At 41.5% G+C, this 16,314-nt stretch overlaps 1 pseudogene across 1 annotated transcript in view; it reads left to right on the forward strand.

Moving 5' to 3' along the window:
• The window catches only part of LOC311130009 (death domain-containing protein CRADD-like), a 29,535-nt pseudogene extending 15,629 nt beyond the window's left edge, over positions 1 to 13,906 (forward strand). The window contains exon 2 of the transcript XR_014615314.1: positions 12,232 to 13,906. The product of XR_014615314.1 is annotated as a death domain-containing protein CRADD-like (transcript). The remainder of the gene's footprint in view (positions 1 to 12,231) is intronic.
• Positions 13,907 to 16,314: the final 2,408 nt, after the last annotated feature.

A 16,314-nucleotide genomic window follows, 5' to 3' on the forward strand; every position in this document is an offset into this window, starting at 1 on the left:
GCGTTTCTGTGTGTGGAGTAAAGGTGATCTAGAGTTTTTTTCGCCTCTAGTTGCACAGGTGGTCCTCTGTAGCTCAGCTGGTAGAGCACGGCGCTTGTAACGCCAAGGTAGTGGGTTCGATCCCCGGGACCACCCATACACAAAAATGTATGCACGCATGACTGTAAGTCGCTTTGGATAAAAGCGTCTGCGAAATGGCATATTATGCTGGTAGAAATTAAGGTTAAATGGATTTCAGTTTTCCAGCATTCAAATCACCGGCCACTAGGTGTGCCGCCTCTGGATGAGCATTTTCTTGTTTTCTTATGGCCCTATACAGCTCGTTGAGTGCAGTCTTAGTGTCAGTATCGGTTTGTGGTGGTAAATTAACAGCTATGAAAAATATAAACTCTCTTGGTAAATAGTATGGTCTACAGCTTATTATGAGGTATTCCAACTCAGGCGAGCAGAACCTCGAGACTTCCACTAATTGAAATTCTGCGTGACACCACATTTCTTCTATTATAAACGCGAATCGACAGCACAGGCACAATCAATGGCAACACATTAAAATGAAGGTTATAGAGTGGACTACTCTGTTCTAAAGCCATCCTAGATTTTCCACATGGCAACAGCATCACAACCTTAAATGGTTGGCTCCAGAAATACGGCACAAACATTATCTTTGGCACTTGATCAAGACGTGAAAACGTCTCATTCTGGTGGATGTTTACTCTAGCTCTGTTTTGTCAAATTGACCCTCATGTTTTTCTCTCGCATGCTACTTTTTTGTAAATAAAAGGTCAGTAAACTCACTATAAACCATCCTGGATGTCACTGGCGTGCGTGTCCTTATCTGAAGGCCACTAATACGACCAAAACGCCATGCTTTCATTCAGTGTGTGTGTGTGTGTGTGTGTGTGTGTGTGTGTGTGTGTGTGTGTGTATGTGTGTATATATATATATATATATATTTATTTTTTTAGGCCTAGTTGGCATCACCAACTATTCATGAATTTATTTTTTAAAATGTATAATTCCCAAATTCTATTTCATGGAATTAAACTACGTGATCTCCAGTAACAGTTAGCTCTTGCCAAGAATAACGTTAGTATTACGTATAGTATAACGTAAGTCAAATGTGTTGTAATGCCTGCAGACTAGTGACCCCCTCAGTAATGATGATCAGAGGACTGAGAGCCACTACTACTTTTGTATAGGGCTGGGCGACATATCGAATTAATGTTTTAGCGCGATGTTCCAAATGTATCACAAGAATCTAGGTTTTTATTTTTTTGTTTGTTTTTGAGTGTTCTATGTCTTTTTGGGCTCGTCTCCTTGGCTCCTTCTGTGCTGTGTACACTGTGCACCTTCCCACTCTCACACAAACACCAAGCCCCTGCCACTCACAACAAATACGAAAGATAACTTCTTCCTCTCTCACAACATGCAGTTTAAACTCGCTATTTGCATTTGAGATCTGGTCCAACAGAATCTGTCATTGACACCGAAACGCTTAGAGACATTATTTTACTGTAATAGATGAGAACTTAACCTTTCTAACGATACCCTTTTTATGTCTCAACTACCAAAATGTAGAACAGAGCAGACCCTAATAAAACAAGAATATCAATAAACATGTTGTGGAAAATGTATGCATGCTCAGTTTCTGCCACGCGTGGCATTGCGGTACCATGTACAGCTAGGAACTTTTTAGCCACAGACTTTTATGTGCCAGCTGTCTAGTGTAATGTGTTTTTATAAATGTACAATGAGCATAAAAATACACATTTTATATAAGGAATTGGCAATTTGTACTCATTCTGAGAAATAAGCATATTCTTATCCAGGTATGCCACTAGATTTCAATATCTAAACAATGTGAACAGGTGATGTTGTTCAAACAGTTGGAGACAGACAGGAGGGTGTATTCATAACAGTTCAACTGTTCTTCTACTTTGTTAGCAAGCAAATAGAACCAAGTTGGCTAGACTTGAAATATAAAGCACGTGTGCTTGAGAGAGTGTGTTAATTTTCTATAGTGCCTGCTACAAGAAGTTGGTCATTATTAGTGGATGTTCTGGTTCAATTTGTTAGAAAAATTGCATTTTCATAAACAGACTTGAAAGCCAGAATAAAATAGAAAAAGCAGGTTGAACTATTTTTATAAAATAATTAAATTATAAGTGGTTCTTATGGTTGTGGAAGGCTTATATTTAGCCTAGGTATAATTTTACAATCCCTGAATTCATTAGACTATTCCTGACTGTTTCAAATACAGTGTATTGATCTTTAATTGTGCAACAAAGCATATTTAGAGATAACGTTAAAATAATAGAGATATACAGTATATCGTGAATCGCACATAATTAAAAAGAGAAATTATTTTTAGGCCATATCGCCCAGCCCTACTTTTGTATACATTTTGACAAAACAAATTGTTATTTGTAGCTTTGTCTTTGGCAGATACTAAACATTTAGACATTTCAACATATGATGATTTAGAGCATATACAGTAAAACTGGTAGCCTTAATATTTATTTTGAATGTACAGTATACTTGCAGAACAGGGGAGATGGCGAGGAAAACGTCTGTTTTTGGGGCTGTCTAGGGCGTGAGTGTGTTGAGTGTCTAACAGGCCTGGTTTCCCTGAAAGCTGTTTTCATTCTCAGCACTAGCACCGAGGTCAGGCACACATACACCGCATCCTCCTTTCTAGGAAAAATATTTAATCAGCCATTTGTTGTCTGTTCTTCTCTCTCTTTCTCTCTCTCGCACTCCTGTGCTGACCTGCTCCCGCTGTACGGATTGTAATAAATAGAGATGTGGTGGGGGAAAAAAACAAGCTGCTCTCAGATTTCCTAGAAGCAGCAGCGCAGAGAACTGAGTGCAAGGAGAGCGTTTCAGGAGGACGAGAGCCTTCACCTTCTAAAGGCTTTTATTCTAGCTGATTGAAGACCGTGGGGAGAGTCTGGTGTTCTGAAAAGGATAATTTAGGCTGAAAAGGATTTCATGTATTCTTTTATACAGGCCTGTCTCGCTGAATCATTTGGCCTAATTCACATACATGTATGGATGTGCTCTGTGCTTTTATCACCCGCTTCCCCCACTCCTGTTATGATGGCAACAGATGACATTGCTGGGTTGCCTTGGAAACCATGATGGTATTATCCGTTTTTCAATAACCCTTACCTCGTCCATGCTTCACTCGCTGCCCAGTACACACACAAACACACACAGGGGTGTCTTAAATACGTTTTATTGCCACCAGTGAATTTGTTTGGAACATATGCTGTCACTCCCTGTTCCCTCCTGCTCCTCCGCTGATGCATAGTGATATCAAAACATGCATCCCTCCTCAGTCAGCTCTCAGGTTACCATGGGTTCTGGTCTCTACCAGTAAGGGATCCCTGTCAGCACCTGATTGGATAGATGCTGGTACAATATGTCCTTTCACCATAACTTAACATATCGTTCGAGCTTTACCTCTTCCTGCACTGCCTGCTAAGAGCCAATGCTGTGTAGGCTATCTCTTACACAGAACAGAATGTAACAGGAGAATTAGACTAGCTGTCTGCCAGGGTTTCCTTTAGGAAAATTTGGCGCCGGACAACGTGACCAGCAAGATTTTAATTTACCGGACATTTGAGAAATTTAACAGACATCTGAAATTTACCAGACATCCATATCTATTGGGTGCGTAATGCATCAGGGCGTCCAGCCAAGGTGCTCAAAATAAACATTTAGTTTATTGTAATTCATCTTAACAGAATATAAATTAGCCTGTAAAGTAGAACAATGTTCTTATACCAACATGACAGGTTTTATTGAAAAGCAAAACATTGCCTTTTGCATCTTCATCCCTGCTATAAATCATAAATAAATATCATTAAAAAAAAGAAAAACGTTTAGCCTAGAAGAACAAGTCACCTACACAGTAATAAAACACAACTTCAAAATATTATATTTGCATAATATAACTTGCGAAAGACCTGTCCTGATGGCTATTTTCATTAACATTTTAATGAATAAATACCAAAACACTGCTGTTTTCAAATTCAATCTAGGCCTCATTTAATTTAGCCTAGGCATGAACATTTTAATTAGGCCTAATAAATAACAGAGCATGGCTGTCTATGAACACCAGGGCCGGCCGGTCAAGGGATCTTTTGTAAAATTAACGTCAGATTTGACTTTTTGTAGCAGGTTGGGAGAATTAGGTTGAGGTTAGGAAAAAGGTTAGGGTTAGCTAAAATGCCAAAAAATCTCTTCTAGCCATAACTGGGCCGGCCCGCCCCGCTCTCCATTTCCGCTGCGTTTCAGAACCACAGCAGTAGAAAGAGGACACTTTAGGTGGCCACAAAATGAAGAAATTATAAAACCGATGTTGGACTATCAAATTTGATCTGTAAATAAACTAAATTCGTTCAGGCTGGTTCATTGAGAGAAACCTTATTTTACAATGCTCCTGTGAAATTAGGCCCGCGCCATGTGTTTATGAAAGCACTTGTTTCCAAGGCTCAAATTATATCTCTTTTTACAGTGCTACTGGATGATGTAAATTTTTTTATGTTTATTGTAATTTGAACTGTTGTGACTCGTGTCATGTGTGATATACACTGAGTATACAAAACATGCTATTTCCATGACATAGACTGACCAGGTGAATCCAGGTGAAAGCTATGATCCTTTATTGATGTCACTTGTTAAATCCACTTCAATCAGTGTTGAAGCGGAGACGGGTTAAAGAAGGGTTTTAAAGTCTCGAGACAATTGAGACATGGATTGTGTGTGTGCCTTTCAGAGGGTGAATGGGCAAGACAAAATATTTGTGCTTTTGAACGAGGTATGGTACGCTGCTGTTTTTCACGCTCAACAGTTTCCCGTGTGTATCAAGAATGGTCCACCACCCAAAGGACATCCAGCCAACTTGACACAACTGTGGGAAGCATTGGAGTCAACATGGGCCAGCATCCCTGTGGAACACTTTTGACACCTTGTAGAGTCTGAATTGAGGCTGTTCTGAGGGGGGTGCGCGCAACTCAATATTAGGAAGGTGTTCCTAATGTTTGGTATACTCTGTGTACGTGGCTTATTGATAACAACTCTGTTTCCTAATATAGGAAGTTGGCTGCCTAGTGATTGTAACTCTCCAATGTGAATAGTTTGCAACGATGTTTCATTTCCAAGTGCTACTGAATAAGCTCAACTGAAATGCACCAATTGCGCATGATAGACGTCATTACTGTAGTCTTATCAATCCATTCCAAATCTTTATACTATAGATGACAGGGGAGGCATATGATGATCTTGCCTAGGGCGGCAGCAGAACTGCTAGGATTGGGCCTGACTAACACAATCTGCCTCGAATTTACTTGCATTTGTGCCGAACCTTGGCCTGCTCAAAGTGAGCCGCTGCTGTTGGGAAGTCAAAACTGTCCAACTCCTTGGAGCAGCTTGCGGTGTGCATCAGGCTCGTTACTTTGTCCTCAAGAAGGCGTCGTCTTTACTCTGTTTTGGAGAAAGAATCTCCTCTTGGCGGGCATACTGGAAACAGGGATAGTCAACACAATCTTCGCCAATTTTGTCCAGTCAGGGTACACTTAGCTGAAGTCCCTTATGAGGACCTTGCGTCTTTTGTGTGACTAAAAATAGAAGCACACACACTCGACACTCATTTCCAAGAAGCTTCGTGATTTATTAGCCTATGAAGTATATTTGCCTTTGAAGTTGGAGTACATGGACTGGTATTTCCATCAATTAATAAAAAGCATTATTTTTTGCAATGGATTTTTCTTCTTGTCCCGGACAATTTGGCCGCCTACCCTATCATGTACAGGAGGCTATGGCTGAATAGGAGCAGATTTGAAGATGTTTGACTGAAATGTACTCTTTCATGAACACCACGGCTGTGTCTGATGCTCCCTGTTGCCATGGTGATCAGATATTACCATCAGGAACATTATCTAATCTAGATGGTCCCTTTTACCTCCTGTGCGGTAAAAACACGTTATTATCATACACTGATTATCAAGACGACAACCTACACTGTGGTACAACCCTGGCCAGCACACAGATTGTAGTGTGTTCGTAGAAGGACCTTATCTATTTGGCATGTTTAGGGCATTGTTAAGTGAGAGTAAAAAATTTGTTCTTGCTAAATCATTGTAGCTTGTTCTTAGAATGACCTTATCTAGGCTATTTGGCACGTTTAGCCAGGGCATGATAAAGTGAGAGTTTAACTGTACTCTTCGTTGTAGCTTGTTCTTAGAAGGACCTTATCTATTTGTCTCATGGAGGGTATAGTGTGAGTTAAAGCTGTAAACTTGGAAGGCATTGTATAGTGAGAGTTAACACTGAGGCCATAGTCTAAGGCTTCCTTGACTGGGAGTAGAGAGGTGCGGCTGTGGCCTGATAAAGAGCAGTAAATTCATGCTGGGACAGGCCGACAGGGAGAGTGCCGTGTGCTGCTGCCTTGTTTTTCCTTGGCCGTGCGTTGCCAAGGGTGGCCCCCCTCTCCTTTAGTGCCTGCCGTCTGCTTTCCAGGAATCTTGGCAGGAGGAGTGGCTTCCTGTTAGAACGGTGAACCATTGAAGTCAGAGGCCGGCTGCTCCGCTCAGAGCTAGCCAGACGACTAATCACACGGCCAGGACTAGGGCTTAGGCGGTCATGACATTTTTGTCAGCGGGTTATTGTCCTGCAAAAGCCTGCCGGTCTCAAGGTAATTGACCGTTAAATAACAAACAGGTTTACATCTCCAGGCCACACATACAAGCTGCTGATATGCGCCTTTGGAACATCTACATAAAAAAAAGTATAATAAATCAATTTAATATACACCATCACAATAAATCCATTATTTTAGTCAGGTCTAAAGAAACATTATGATATGAAGAAAATGTATTTCAGTTGAAGAGAATGAGTTGGCCTATGTTATCTGTTATGCTCCATGCCGTAGGCTGTAGGCTTGTTAATTTAGCAGACAAGATATGCTTGAAAGTCCCAGCCGTTTTATTTCATCTGATTTTATAGTAAGAATATATAAGATATTTTTCCCATTACAGAGCGAGTGCACATATTAAGTGGCAATGTTGAGCGTAAAAGTGATGATTTGAAACAGATCCTAAATGCTAGATTCACAGTTATTTGGCAACTTTAGTTGTGAATGATACAAACATTAGAATGCTTAGAAATTAACATACAGGGCCATCGGAAAGTATTCAGACCCCTTGATTTTGTTACCTTATAGACTTTTTTAAATTTGATTAAATAAATACTAATCCTCAGCAATCTACACACATACCCCATAATGAAAAAGCGAAAACAGGTTTTTAGACATTTTTGCAAATTTTATTGAAAATAAAAAAAACTGAAATACCTTATTTACATAAGTATTCAGACCCTTTGCTTTGAGACTCGAAATTGAGCTCTGGTGCATCCTGTTTCCATTGATCATCCTTGAGATGTTTCTACAACTTGATTGAAGTCCACCTGTGGTAAATTCAATTGATTGGGCATTATTTGGAAAGGCACACAACTGTCTATAAAAGGTCCCACAGTTGACAGTGCATGTCACAGCAAAAACCAAGCTATGAGGTCGAAGGAATTGTCCGTAGAGCTCTGAGACAGGATTGTGTCAAGGCACAGATCTGGGGAAGTGTACCAAAACATGTATGCAGCATTGAAGGTCCCCAAGAACACAGTGGCCTCCATCATTCTTAAATGGAAGAAGTTTGGAACCACCAAGACTCTTCCTAGATCTGGCCACCCGGCCAAACTGAGCAATCGGGGGAGAAGGGCTTTGGTCAGGGAGGTGACCGAGAACCCGATGGTCACTAATAGAGCTCCAGAGTTCCTCTGTGGAGATGGGAGAACCTTCCAGAAGGACAACCATCTCTGCAGCACTCCACCAATCAGGCCTTTATGGTAGAGTGGCCAAATGGAAGCCATTCGTCAGTAAAAGGCACATGACAGCCCGCTTGGAGTTTGCCAAAAGGCACCTAAAGTCTCTCAGACCATGAGAAACAAGATTCTCTGCTCTGATGAAACCAAGATTGAACTCTTTGGCTTGAATGCCAAGAGTCACGTCTGGAGGAAACCTGGCACCATCCCTACGGTGAAGCATGGATGTTTTTCAGCAGCAGGGAGACGAGGCAGGATCGAGGCAAATATGAACGTAGCAATGTACAGAGATCCTTGATGACAACCTGCTCCAGAGCGCTCAGGACCTCAGACAGGAGCGAAGGTTCACCTTACAACAGGACAACGATCCTAAGCATACAGCCAAGACAACGCAGGAGTGGCTTTGGGCCAAGTCTCAATGTCCATCTCTAGAGACCTGAAAATAGCTGTGCGGCAACGCTCCCCATCCAACCCGACAGAGCTTAAGAGGATCTGCAGAGAAGAATGGGAGAAACTCCCCAAATACAGGTGTGCCAAGCTTGTAGCCTCGTACCCAAGAAGACCCGAAGCTGTAATCGCTGCCAAAGGTGCTTCAACAAAGTACTGAGTAAATGGTCTGAATACTTATGTAAATGTGATATTTCAGTTTTTTATTTGTAATACATTTGCAATCATTTCTAAAAACCTTTTTTTGGTTTGTCATTGTGGGTAGATTTGGGGGGGGGTTTAATCAATTTTAGAATAAGGCTGTAACGTAACAAAATGTGGAAAACGTTAAGGGGTCTGAATACTTTCCGAATGGGCTGCATGGTGCGACTATAGGCTAAATTAGCAAAAAAAAAGCTTGCGCTCTGTTCCTTGCCTCAGGCTGCACAGCTGTTCTCTCATCAAGTGATCATATTTTCACCCATCAGACTATTCTCCAATTTAATCTTGTCAAATTAGTTTCGATTTAGAATGGTCCATTATTAAATGGGCAGGAACAGGAACCAGGGCAGGGGAAAAAATTTAAAACTGTATGCACTCAAATAGTGAATGGAGGCCGCGTGCTTTCTCGGGGGGGTCCGTTTTGTAGGCTACTTCGGTTTTATAGCAGAGCAGCTTAATATTAGCAGCTGAGAAATAAATATAAGAACACTTATTTTACTCCAACCTTGTTCCTGCAGCTACCCAGTGGTTAATTCTGGAAACCAAGTGAAATCTGTTCGGGAACATCAATAGTAACATGTTTTCGCAACTAAACATATTTCACTAAACTGCGTGCTCAAGAACGGAATAAAGGAGAGAGAGAGAGAGAGGAGGAGATGGAAATGCATGGTGATGAGATATTCTGTATAGATTAAGGTAATGTCACTCAATTAATTATGAAAATTTTAAAAAGTCCATATTACTAGGCTATTCAAAATCAAACAGCCCTAGCCAGGACCAGCTTAAATGTTTTACTTAAAAAATCATTAATTATTGTGGAGATTGGCTACATTTAAATGCAGTTGTTACAATCAATACAGTACATTGTGCTGAATTGTTTAATAAGCTGCCTGTACAGCCAGAACTGGTTTAAAAAGCCAACTGTGCACAACTGGCAACACACAGCTGCACTAGCTTCCATAAAGTCATTTTAGCTACTCAAGTTAAAATGATTTTAAAAGGCAGCACCAAACATTTGTGTCCTGAAAAGGCAGCAGAGTCTGAGGACAGGGGAAACTTTCCTGGTAACAGCCCTCGGAGCTAGAGGAGGGGATAATCATGGTTATTTTAGGCATCCACACAGGGTTTATACACACACACACACACACAACGTGACAAACACACACAACATTACTCACACACAATGTTACTCACACACACACTCACTTTGTCTCTGTCAGTCTGTCTACATTTTTACATTTTAGTCATTTAGCAGACGCTCTTATCCAGAGCGACTTACAGGAGCAATTAGGGTTAAGTGCCTTGCTCAAGGGCACATCGACAGATTTTTCACCTAGTCTGCTCGGGGATTAGAACCAGCGACCTTTCGATTACTGGCACAACGCTCTTAACCACTAAGCTACCTGCCGCCCCGTAACCATGAACAAGGTAGTTTGGCGAGAGTCGTGTACCTTTTTGGATTGTTTTCTTTGCCTACTCAGGGTTTGGTTTCAGGCTTTTGGTCATCATTCATCCCTTTGTTATTACATTGCTGTGTAAGCGCTAATAACTATGAGATAAAAATGTAATTCAACAAAAACAAATTGAACTATTTGAACTTAGATTAATGGATCTGAATTAGTTGGTTATTAAAATATGGAAACAGCAAGGTGATGTTGGTTTCTTCTTTAAGTTTTGACTATTTGGAATAAACTAGGCATCTCCACACACCCCTTACCTACCGGTACTACTGTCCAATGGCCTCACACACTTTGAAATACTCTGTTTTATTTCAGCTACATGTCAGCATACCCTGTCCTCCTCCTCATCAGTGTGTGTGTGAGAAGGTAAGGTGGGACCGCCTGCTTTTCTCATAAAGAGGCAATTCCTAGAAAAGTATTCAGTTTCATCAGTTCTTTTTTCTCCACAGCTCCTTATTTGGTTACAATCTCGCTATCACTCTCTCTTTCTCTTGACCTACTCTCTCTTTCTCTGGACCTACTCTCTCTTTCTCTCGACCTACTCTCTCTCTCCAGTGAAGGCCTATTTCTCAAAAGCTCTCAGCATCTTAAGTTAGCCTTTCAGCAAATTGGTTTTCGGGGAAAAACGATTTGTTTAGCTGTAACGGCCTTCTCTCTCACACAGCCCTGTCAGTCTCTCTCCCCATATTCCCTCCCTCTGAGTTTCTGTGTGTGTGTCCCCTTTGTTAGCGAACCGTTGAAGGCCTGGCTTGGTTGGGCCGAACCTTTCTTGGCATGCGTTTTGGAACATGATGTACTTCAGAGGCCTCCTGTCTCCGCTGTACGGGAGAAAAAAAACAAGTCAGTGGTGTGTCACATTTTTGAAGCCTAGTTTATTTATGACACCGTGTTAAGGGTGTTTCTGGGCGTCGTTACCCAGGTTTGAGTTGCGTAGCCTAGTGCCTCAGCGTGTCAGCCGCTAGCTATCCCATGATGCCTCTTGTTCAATAGTAAGAAATGTTGACCAGTGAGAGATCTTTGAAAAAGAAAGTAGCCGCACACACTATCAGGTGCAATACATTCATTAATTAATTACTGATGTTTCGACAGCAATCTCCCAACGGGAGCGTTAGAACGCCTACTCTCATTAACTTTGAATCAGTGACCGGCAGTGTAATGTTTGGCAGTTCTCGGTCAGCCACTCTTTTGGGAACTCGACACATGACCTCCCGTGAACTTTTGGACCCGGAACCCCCTCCCCTAGCTTATAGGAGTTAGCAGACACTCGCAATTATTTCCCCCCTCACGTCTCCCAGTATTAGCTCAAACTCTGTCGTTTTTCTCAGTGTGTTGGATTCCCAATGCGGATGATGGCATGGATGATAGCGTGGATGGATGATCATGGATGAAATCCTAATTGTCCCTCTGAGCTGCTTGCCCATATAATTTCAGTAGGGGGATGGGGTCAGTTTGTTGTGTGTTGCCCTCATCGCGCCTCAGTGAGTGCTCAACTGTCCATTAATCGGATGACAGCCATTAGCTCACCAGGCGTGTCATGGGCCAGGTCCTGTGCGTGTGTGTGTGTGTGTGTGTTGGGGAAATTTTTAGATTTAATAAAATACAATTAACACTGCTTATCATTTATGTTTTCCTTTTGTGTAATACGCGTGATTTCCAGTGTTTTATTTAGGACACTCATTTGTGGACTGGTTGATGGTCACTAGACTTGATTCTGATCAGACCCTACACCTCTGTTATGTTCAGATAAAAAAAACACTGCTCTCCATTTCAATATCTCTCACTATATCGCTCAGTTTTTTTCTAGGCCTATCTCACGCTCTTGTTCTCTCTCTCCTAAATGGAGGTCATTATCAGACAAGCAGATTTCAAAGACATACAGGCCTACACACTAACATACTCCTAAAAACACGCCTTTTCTCAGTCACTCAGACCCTGAAAGTAAACAAACATAATGGCATTGCGACATTGGAAAACAAAGTAACTGGTAGTATTTTTTTTCTTCTTTCTTATCCAATAAATGGACATGGAATTACATAACATCTAGTCTTATTTTCACAACATATTGTTGTAACATTACATCACAATGAATCAGGGACATGTTTTTCTTAAATGGAAATTGATAAACTGTCTCTCTCTCCCTCTACCCATCTCTCCCTCCACCTCGCTCTTCCTCCCATCTCTTTTCTCTGTGTTTCCCTCTTTCCATGCATATCCACCACCTATCCCTCCTTCCCTTCCAAAGATGAGTGGAACATACCAGAGGTGATGGTCCGGGCAGTCCCGTCCGACAGACAGTTGTCCCGGCTGGCATCCCGTCTCGGTTCGGAGTGGGAGTCGGTTCTCCTCGACCTGTGCCTCTCGACAGGGGCGCTGTACTGTTGCCATGCCGACCACCCTCTGAGCTTGCATGGGAAAGTGCTAGCGGGGCTGATCCAGTGGCGGCAGAGCCAGGGGAGGAGCGCTACAGTCCACAGGCTGCTCCAAAGCCTACAGGCCGCTGATGTCCACCCCTCTACCCTGGATGAGGTGTTCCAGTGAGAGGAGACTATGGCTCATGGATGAAATCCTAATTGGATGACCGCCATTAGCTCAGCCAGACTAGGATTTCCGTTAGGAAAATGTGGCGCCGGGCATTTGACCGGCAACATTTTTAATTTACTAGACATTTGATAAATCTGCCGGACCCATATGCATTGGGTGCGTAACCTGATTAGGGTGTCCACCCACGGTGCTCAGAATGACAGAAGTCGCGTTTAGATTATGGTAATTCATATTAACAGAACATGCAAGTCGAGGATGCAACAATGAAGATAGAATAATCGTCCACATTTACTTTTCCTCAGCCAACAAGACGAGTAACTAACAGCAAAATCACTAGCCTGTCCATCTACTATCCCCCATAGTAGAAAAGTTTACCTATTCTATTGGTCAGCTTGTCGAGAAATTGTCTACTCCAAACAGACTATGGGATAGTTGTGAGAAGATAGAGCCCAAATTCATACAACCAGTAGGCCTAGGCTACATTAAAGAAAAACTTTAAAAAGCAATGTCTGATGCAACAGAACAGAACGTTTAGCTTAAAATGTTGATAAACTATTATTTCTTCACATTATAAGCACAGCAATGTGCACAAGCCAGTAGGCTACTCACGAATGTGCGTTCCATAATGCAATTAGCGGGAAAACACAGTTGTCAAAAGGGCACCACACTTGAGCGGTTTCATGCGACAGAGATGAAAATGTCCATTCGAAATGTAAAAAGAGAGATCTAATAGGCTACTTTGAAGAAAGGTAAGACATGCCTCATAATGTATGTTAAAACAAAATGCATAGCCTATTGCCTCCACAGTGTGTGACGCGCAGCAGCAGCTCTCGCACTGTGACAGATTTTCCGCTCAAAGGTTCTGTATCTGTATGCTGTACGGGTGTGATATATAAGAGGCATAACAAATATACTGTAGCCTACACATTTGCCAATTTCATTCCACTAAATTATGCAAAATAACCTATAGAACGATAAATATAACCAGTCAAATGTATTTCCATCCACTGGTATTTCCATCAATGAATAGGCTAAAAAGAATTATTTCGCAATGGGATTTTTTCTTCTCCCGTACAATTGGCCAGGGCCAATTTTATTTATCAGCTTTTCTATTTTTTTATAGGCCAAAAGCCGGCTATTACCGGCTAACGGAAACCCTGAGCCAGATGTGTCATTGGCCTGGCGCTGTTTGTGTGTGTTGTAATAGGGACATTTTAAGATGAATTAAGTTAAAATTCAGTTAGGCGTAATTAACAGAATGATTAGCATGTTTTATATGTTTTCCCTTTTCTGTAATACACATGATTTCCAGTGTTTTATTTGGGAAACTCTTTTGTGTACTGGTTGATGATCACTAGACTTGATACTGAATGTTATGGATTGTTCTCATATCTGTTGATCGTGATTGACGCCAGACTGGAGGTACAAGGACAGAGGACACTGATTTGTTATTGTAAGATTAGAAAAAGCAGGCCTAGACACAAACACACACTCCTAAAAACACGCCTTTTCTCAGTGACTCAGACCCTGAAAAGTAAACAAACACGATGGCATTGCGACATTCACTCTGTGGAAAACAATAAATGGACATGGAATTACATAACATCTAGTCTTATTTTCACAACATATTGTTGTAACATTACATCACAATGAATCGGGGACATTTATGACCAGCAACAATAGTTCAGCAGCGCTGCACTCAGTTTTTATCAAACTGAAATGCCTCAACAAGGTCAAGGCTGCATGCCCAACAAGCACTCTCCAGGATTTTTCTACCTTTTTTAAAGTGGCGCTGGAATTAGGAGTTTTTTTCTTTATTTTCACTATTTTCTACATTGTAGAATAGTAGTGAATACATCAAAACTATGAAATAACACATATGTAATCATGTAGTTACCAAAAAAGTGTTAAACAAATCAAAATATATTTTATATTTGAGATTCTTCAAAGTAGCCACCCTTTGCCTTGATGACAGCTTTGCACACTCTTGGCATTCACTCAACCAGCTTCATAAGGTAGTCACCTGGAATGCATTTCAATTAACAGGTGTGCCTTGTTAAGTTTATTTGTGGAATTTCTTTCCTTAATGCGTTTGAGATAATCAGTTGTGTTGTGACAAGGTAGGGGTGCTAAACAGAAGATAGCCCTATTTGGTAAAAGACCAAGTCCATATTATGGCAAGAACAGCTCAAATAAGCAAAGAGAAATGACAGTCCATCATTACTTTAAGACATGTAGGTCAGTCAATCCGGAAAATTTCAAAAACTTTGAAAGTTTCTTCAAGTGCAGTCACAAAAACCATCAAGTGCTATGATGAAACTGGCTCTCATGAGGACCGCCACAGGAAAGGAAGAACCAGAGTTACCTCTGCTGCAGGGGATAAGTTCATTAGAGTTACCAGCCTCTGAAATTGCAGCCCAAATAAATGCTTCAGAGTTCAAGTAACAGACACATCTCAACATTCACTGTTCAGAGGAGACTTTGTGAATCAGGCCTTCATGGTCTAATTGCTGCAAAGAAACCACTACTAAAGGACACCAATAATAAGAAGAGACTTGCTTGGGCCAAGAAACATGAGCAATGGACATTAGACCAGTGGACATCTGTACTTTGGGTCCAAATTTGAGATTTTTGGTTCCAACCGCCGTGTCTTTGTGAGGTGCAGAGTAGGTGAACGGATGATCTCCGCATGTGTGGTTCCCACCGTGAAGCATGGAGGAGGAGGTGTGGGGGTGCTTTGCCGGTGACACTGTCTGTGATTTATTTAGAATTCAAGGCACACTTAACCAGCATGGCTACCACAGCATTCTGCAGCGATACGCCATCCCATCTGGTTTGTAAGGGCTATTTGACCAAGTAAGGGCTATTTGACCAAGAAGGAGAGTGATGGAGTGCTGTATCAGATGACCTGGCCTCCACAATCACCTGACCTCAACCCAACTGAGATGGTTTGGGATGAGTTGGACCGCAGAGTGAAGGAAAAGCAGCCAACAAGTGCTTAGCATATGTGGGAGCTCCTTCAAGACTGTTGGAAAAGCATTCCTCATGAAGCTGGTTGAGAGCATGCCAAGAGTGTGCAAAGCTGTCATCAACGCAAAAGGTGGCTACTTTGAAGAATCTAAAATATATTTTTATTTGTTTAACACCTTTTTGGTTACTACATGATTGCCTTGTTTTTATTTAGTGCTTTATTGGTCTTGATGTCATGTTGACATGTAGGGACATTTCTTAAAATGTAGGGCCATTTCTCAAGATGTTTCATTTGCAAATGTTTACAGTTGAAAAACAAAAACCATACTCTGTTCATGATAGCAAGGTTAGTGCCAAACATAAATTCTGTAACTACTGTAAGTAAAGAATGTAAGAACATTGTGAGTTCTGTCTGCGCCTCGGCCAATGCTAGTAGAATTCATATTAGACTAATTTATAATAGGCTAAGGGTCATTCTTAGCACAGCCATATGCACAAAATGAGTTTCTTCGTTACATTTTATGTATTTTTTGTGAATGAAAAGCCTGTGTTTCTGGGAAAGTGTTGAAGTACAACTCAAGTGCCGTCTTGGACTAGTGGACTCTCATACGTACACTAACACACCTCGCTGCAGGGTTTTTTACACATCTGTTTTAGTGGAATGACTGGGCTGGCCCAGAAACAGAGCCAGGGAAACTAGGCTAGCACAGGTAGGGTGCAGTGACTGCAGCTAGACAGCAGTCAAATCAATCAAACTTTATGTACTCTGAGGAAAGACTACCTACCGCTGCCTTCATATTTATTAGGCACCAGA

The sequence above is a fragment of the Coregonus lavaretus genome, assembly GCF_964263955.1.
Source record: "Coregonus lavaretus genome assembly, chromosome: 5".
In the NCBI taxonomy this organism is placed as follows: Eukaryota; Metazoa; Chordata; class Actinopteri; order Salmoniformes; family Salmonidae; genus Coregonus; species Coregonus lavaretus.